Genomic DNA, 6577 nt, shown 5'->3' on the forward strand with positions numbered 1-6577 from the left:
GCTGCCTTCACTAATTTCCAGAAAAGGCAAAAAAAAACGATATTTTAAAATTTCCGTTCTGAAAGATAGTGAAAAAAACGGAACGCGGGTGCCATCTTGAGCCCTTCCTGGTGCGCAGCCCAGGCAAGTTGTGCGCACCAAGGTGCCCACCCTGGCGGAGGTGCGCGCCCGGGGCAAACCGGGCTCCGACTTCGTGCACTGCATGGTGCCCACCAAGGCGCGCAACCCAGCCAAGGTGCCCACCGCAGCGAAGGTGCACGCGAGGTGCACACCCGGGGCAAACCGGGCTCCGACTTCGTGCACGCCGCACCTTGGAGCACACTTCAGAGCGCTCCTTGGTGCGCACCAGGGCGCGCAACCCAGCCGAGGTGCCCACCCCGGCGAAGGTGCACGCGAGGTGCGCACCCGGGGCAAACCGGGCTCCGACTTCGTGCACGCCATGGTGCCCACCGCGGCGAAGGTGCGCACCCGGGGCAAACCGGGCTCCGACTTCGTGCACGCCGCACCTTGGAGCACACTTCGGAGCGCTCCTTGGTGCGCACCATGGTGCCCACCAGGCCGCGCAACCCAGCCAAGGTGTGCGCACCAAGGTGCACGCGAGGTGCGCACCCGGGGCAAACCGGGGTCCGACTTCGTGCACGCCGCACCTTGGAGCACACATCGGGGCGCTCCCGGGTTCGCACCGGCGTTGCGCACCGTGGTGGGCACCTCGGAGCACACCAAGGTGGGCAGCGAGGTGCGCACCTTTGATGCGATGCCTTCACTAATTTCCATAAAAGGCAAAAAAAAAACGAGATTTTAAAATTTCCGTTTTGAAAGATAGTGAGAAAAAGGGAATGCTGGTGCCATCTTGAGCCCGCCCTGGTGCGCAGCCCAGCCAAGGTTTGCGCACCAAGGTGCCCACCCTGGCGAAGGTGCGCGCCCGGGCAATTAACCCAACTTCCAACTTCGCGCGCGCCAGGGTGGGAGCGCACCCAACAACCGGGCCTGGGAAGAGCCAATGCGAGAAACCCCACCAAACTCTCTGACAAAAAAAGAGGGGGCGCTCCAGTAACCCCGCTTCGGAGCGCACCCTGGGCAAACCCAGCCAAGGTGCCCACCCCGGCCAAGGTGCAGGCGAGGTGCGCACCCGGGGCAAACCGGGCTCCGACAACGTGCACGCCGCACCTTGGAGCACACTTCGTAGCGCTCCCGGGTGCGCACCTCAGAGCACACCAAGGTGGGCAGCGAGGTGCGCACCTTTGATGCGCTGCCTTCACTAATTTCCAGAAAAGGCAAAAAAAAAAGGAGATTTTAAAATTTCCGTTTTGAAAGATAGTGAAAAAAACGGAACGCGCGTGCCATCTTGAGCCCGCCCTGGTGCGCAGCCCAGGTAAGGTGCCACCCTGGCAAAGGTGCGCACCCGGGCAATTAACCCTACTTCCGACTTCGTGCGCGCCAGGGTGGCAACCGGGCCTCGGAAGAGCCAATGCGAGAAACCCCACCAAACGCTCCGACAAAAAAAGAGGCGGCGCTCCAATAACCCCGCTTCGGAGCGCAGCCGGGGCAAACCAAGCCAAGGTGCCCACCCCGACGAAGGTGCACGCGAGGTGCGCACCCGGGGCAAACCGGGCTCCGACAACGTGCACGCAGCACCTTGGAGCACACTTCGAAGCACTCCCGGGTGCCCACCGGCGTTGCGCACCGTGGTGGGCAGCGAGGTGCGCACCTTTGATGCGCTGCCTTCACTAATTTCCAGAAAAAGGCAAAAAAAAATGAGATTTTAAAATTTCCGTTTTGAAAGATAGTGAAAAAAAAGGAACGCGGGTGCCATCTTGAGCCCGCCCTGGTGCGCAGCCCAGGCAAGGCATGCGCACCAAGGTGCCCACCCGAGGTGCACACCCGGGGCAAACCGGGCTCCGACTTCGTGCAGGCCGCACCTTGGAGCACACTTCGGAGCGCTCCTTGGTGCGCACCATGGTGCCCACCAGGGCGCACCCGGGGCAAACCGGGCTCCGACTTCGTGCACGCCGCACCTTGGAGCACACATCGGAGCGCTCCCAGGTTCGCACCAGCGTTGCGCACCTTTGATGCGCTGCCTTCACTAATTTCCAGAAAAGGCAAAAAAAAACGATATTTTAAAATTTCCGTTCTGAAAGATAGTGAAAAAAACGGAACGCGGGTGCCATCTTGAGCCCTTCCTGGTGCGCAGCCCAGGCAAGTTGTGCGCACCAAGGTGCCCACCCTGGCGGAGGTGCGCGCCCGGGGCAAACCGGGCTCCGACTTCGTGCACTGCATGGTGCCCACCAAGGCGCGCAACCCAGCCAAGGTGCCCACCGCAGCGAAGGTGCACGCGAGGTGCGCACCCGAGGTGCACACCCGGGGCAAACCGGGCTCCGACTTCGTGCACGCCGCACCTTGGAGCACACTTCAGAGCGCTCCTTGGTACGCACCAGGGCGCGCAACCCAGCCAAGGTGCTCACCCCGGCGAAGGTGCACGCGAGGTGCGCACCCGGGGCAAACCGGGCTCGGACTTCGTGCACGCCGCACCTTGGAGCACACATCGGAGCGCTCCCGGGTTCGCACCAGCATTGCGCACCTTTGATGCGCTGCCTTCACTAATTTCCAGAAAAGGCAAAAAAAAGAAAAAAATGAGATTTTAAAATTTCCGTTTTGAAAGATAGTGAAAAAAACGGAACGCGGGTGCCATCTTGAGCCCGCCCTGGTGTGCAGCCCAGGCAAGTTGTGCGCACCAAGGCACCCACCCTGGCCAAGGTGGGTCACGGGGTGGGTCCTAGGGTGGGTAACGGGGTGGGTACTAAGGTGCGTGCCAAGGTGGGTCATAGGGTGGGTGCCAAGGTGGGCACCAGGGTGGGTGTGCACCAACCCTAGCCAGGGTAGGTCACGGGGTGGTTGTCGGGGTGGGCGTCAAGGAGCCAAGGTGGGTGGCAAGTAGCCAAGTTGCGTGCCAAGGTGGGTGTCGGGGTGGGTGCCAAGGATCCAAGGTGGGTGCCAAGGAACCAAGGTGGGTGTCTGGGTGGGTGCCGAGGTGGGAGCCAGGGTGGGTCCCAAGGTGAGTGCAAAGGTGGGTGCCAGGGTCAAGGTGAGTGCCAATGTGGGTTCCAAGGTGCCAGGGTCAGGGTGAGTGCCAATGTGGGTTCAAAGGTGCTAAGTTGGGTGCGAGGTTGGGTGCGAGGGTGGGTGGGTGCCAAGGTGTGCTAGGTGGAAGCCCGGGTGGGTCGGCATCCCATGGGTGTCGAGTTGGGTGCCTGATGGGTGCTTCTTGTCAAGTTTTAGTCGTCGGGACTCATTTCGAGCCTTAGAGGTCGTTTCTTGTCCGGTTGCCCTGTCTTCGACCTGGGAACCCAATTTTGGTCCTCGGGTCCCATTTTTTTTTGTCTCGCATCCCACTTTTGGCCTGTGGCCTTTTCGGGGTCGATTCTCGTTTTGGGCATCAGAGCATGTTTCTTCTCCTAAAACCCAATATTTGTTTATTAAGTCTCGGAACACATTTTTGTTCTCGTGGACCCATCATGGGTCTTGGAACGCATTTGTGGTCCTTGGGTCCCATTTTGCATCCCGAAACTTGTGTTTTGGTGCTTGATCCCTATTTTGGGTGCCCACCTTGCACCAAGTGCGCACCCGGGGCAAACCGAGCGCCTTGGTGCACCGGGGCAAGATCGAGCGTGCACCCGAGGCGCCCCGAACATGCACCAAGGTGCACTCGGCCCACATGTGAGCGCAGGTCGTTGCGCCCGAGGTGGTGTGTGGGCACCGCGTTGCAGACGGGACACTGCACGCACACGACGCCCCCTCCAGGTGCACGCACGTAGGCCGGGCCGGGTGCACACCCGACGCCCTAGCAAGGTGCGCGCACCCGGGCAGGGCTCACACTTGGCGAACGGGGCGCACTTCGCGAGGGAGGGTGTGCACCTCGACGGGGGTGGGTGGCCGGGGTGGATTCGCACGTGGGTCGCGGTTTGCTAAGTACACACTGCGACAAGCTCATATCGGGTGCGATCATACCAGCGTTAGTGCACCGGATCCCATCAGAACTCCGCAGTTAAGCACGCTTGGGCCGGAGTAGTACTGGGATGGGTGACCTCCCGGGAAGTCCCGGTGTTGCACCCTTTTTTAGTTTTTCGCCGGGCGTCGCAATGCTATTTGAATAAACCTTTTGCCCGTTTGCGTTCTCGTCGGGGCCGGGCCGGGCCGGGGTGCGCTGCCCGCACTACCGCGCGCGCGGGGGCGACACCGAGCGCGCACCCGAGGCGCCCCGAGCACACAGGCCACGGTGCAACCCGGGCGTTGTGCGCGCACCCCGGTGCGCCCGAGGTGCTGCGCGCGCACCCAGGTGAAATCGGTGTGCACCTCGGCCAGTGCGCGCTCGGTCGAGTCGCGCACGTTGGCCAAGGTGCACGGTGATGTTTCTTACTCTAAGGTTCCGCACCAGACGCCCGGGACAGGTGAGCGAAGCTGGGCGGGGCCGGGTGCGCGGCCGGGGCAGGTGCACGCAGCTGGAGAGAGCTTTGGAGCACACTTCGGAGCGCACCAATGATGCGCTCCATTCAAAAGTTTCCTGAAAAGGCAAAAAAAGTTGAGATTATAGAATTTCCCACTTGAGAGATTGTAAAAAAAAAAAATTTAAAATGAAGGAAACGCGGGTGCCAAGGTGTGCGCAGCCCAGCCAAGGTGTGCGCACCAAGGCGCCCACCCTGGCGAAGGTGCACGCAAGGTGCGCACCCGAGGCAAACCGGACAATTAACCCAACTTTCGACTTCGCGCGCACCTTGGAGCGCACTTCGGAGCGCTCCTTGGTGCGCACCAATCTTGGGCACCTCGGAGTGCACCATGGCGCCCACCAAGGTGCGCACCCGGGGCAAACCGAGCTCCGACTTCGTGCGCACCTTGGAGCGCACGAAAGGTGCGCACCATGGCGCCCACCAAGGTGCGCAGCCCAGCCAAGGCGTGCGCATCAAGGTGCGCACCCTGGCGAAGGTGCGCACCCGGGGCAAACCGAGCTCCGACTTCGTGCGCACCTTGGAGCGCACAAAAGGTGCGCAACCCAGCCAAGGTGTGCGCACCCCGGTCAAACCGAGCTCCGAATCGTGCGCACCAGAGGTGCACGCCATCGTGCGCACCTTGGAGCACACTTCGGAGCCCTCCTTGGTGCGCGCCGATGTTGCGCACCTCGGAGCGCACCCGGGGAAAACAATGCAATTAACCCGACTTTCGACTTCGTGGGCACCTCGGAGCGCTCTCGGGTTCGCACCTCGGAGCACACCGAGGTGCGCACCTTTGATGCGCTGCCTTCACCAATTTCCAGAAAAGGCAAGAAAACATTGAGAAGGTGTGCGCACCGAGGTGCCCACCCTGGCGAAGGTGCACGCGAGGTGCGCACCCGGGGCAAACCGGGCTCCGACTTCGTGCACGCCGCACCTTGGAGCACACTTCGGAGCGCTCCTTGGTGCGCACCAGGGCGCGCAACCCAGCCGAGGTGCCCACCCCGGCGAAGGTGCACGCGAGGTGCGCACCCGGGGCAAACCGGGCTCCGACTTCGTGCACGCCATGGTGCCCACCGCGGCGAAGGTGCACGCGAGGTGCGCACCCGGGGCAAACCGGGCTCCGACTTCGTGCACGCCGCACCTTGGAGCACACTTCGGAGCGCTCCTTGGTGCGCACCATGGTGCCCACCAGGGCGCGCAACCCCGCCGAAGGTGCACGCGAGGTGCGCACCCGGGGCAAACCGGGCTCCGACTTCGTGCACGCCGCACCTTGGAGCACACTTCGGAGCGCTCCTTGGTGCGCACCATGGTGCCCACCAGGGCGCGCAACCCCGCCGAAGGTGCACGCGAGGTGCGCACCCGGGGCAAACCGGGCTCCGACTTCGTGCACGCCATGGTGCGCACCGCGGCGAAGGTGCGCACCCGGGGCAAACCGGGCTCCGACTTCGTGCACGCCGCACCTTGGAGCACACTTCGGAGCGCTCCTTGGTGCGCACCAGGGCGCGCAACCCAGCCGAGGTGCCCACCCCGGCGAAGGTGCACGCGAGGTGCGTACCCGGGGCAAACCGGGCTCCGACTTCGTGCACGCCGCACCTTGGAGCACACTTCGGAGCGCTCCTTGGTGCGCACCATGGTGCCCACCAGGCCGCGCAACCCAGCCAAGGTGTGCGCACCAAGGTGCACGCGAGGTGCGCACCCGGGGCAAACCGGGGTCCGACTTCGTGCACGCCGCACCTTGGAGCACACATCGGGGCGCTCCCGGGTTCGCACCGGCGTTGCGCACCGTGGTGGGCACCTCGGAGCACACCAAGGTGGGCAGCGAGGTGCGCACCTTTGATGCGATGCCTTCACTAATTTCCATAAAAGGCAAAAAAAAAACGAGATTTTAAAATTTCCGTTTTGAAAGATAGTGAGAAAAAGGGAATGCTGGTGCCATCTTGAGCCCGCCCTGGTGCGCAGCCCAGCCAAGGTGTGCGCACCAAGGTGCCCACCCTGGCGAAGGTGCGCGCCCGGGCAATTAACCCAACTTCCAACTTCGCGCGCGCCAGGGTGGGAGCGCACCCAACAACCGGGCCTGGGAAGAGCCAATGCGA

At 62.8% G+C, this 6577-nt stretch overlaps 1 non-coding gene across 1 annotated transcript; it reads left to right on the forward strand.

Moving 5' to 3' along the window:
- The first annotated feature begins 3991 nt into the window (after positions 1–3991).
- LOC131861551 (5S ribosomal RNA) lies at positions 3992–4110 on the forward strand. The gene has a single exon (XR_009360624.1). It is a non-coding gene; the product is annotated as a 5S ribosomal RNA (ribosomal RNA).
- Positions 4111–6577: the final 2467 nt, after the last annotated feature.

Source organism: Cryptomeria japonica, unplaced genomic scaffold, assembly GCF_030272615.1.
Source record: "Cryptomeria japonica unplaced genomic scaffold, Sugi_1.0 HiC_scaffold_26, whole genome shotgun sequence".
Classification (NCBI taxonomy): Eukaryota; Viridiplantae; Streptophyta; class Pinopsida; order Cupressales; family Cupressaceae; genus Cryptomeria; species Cryptomeria japonica.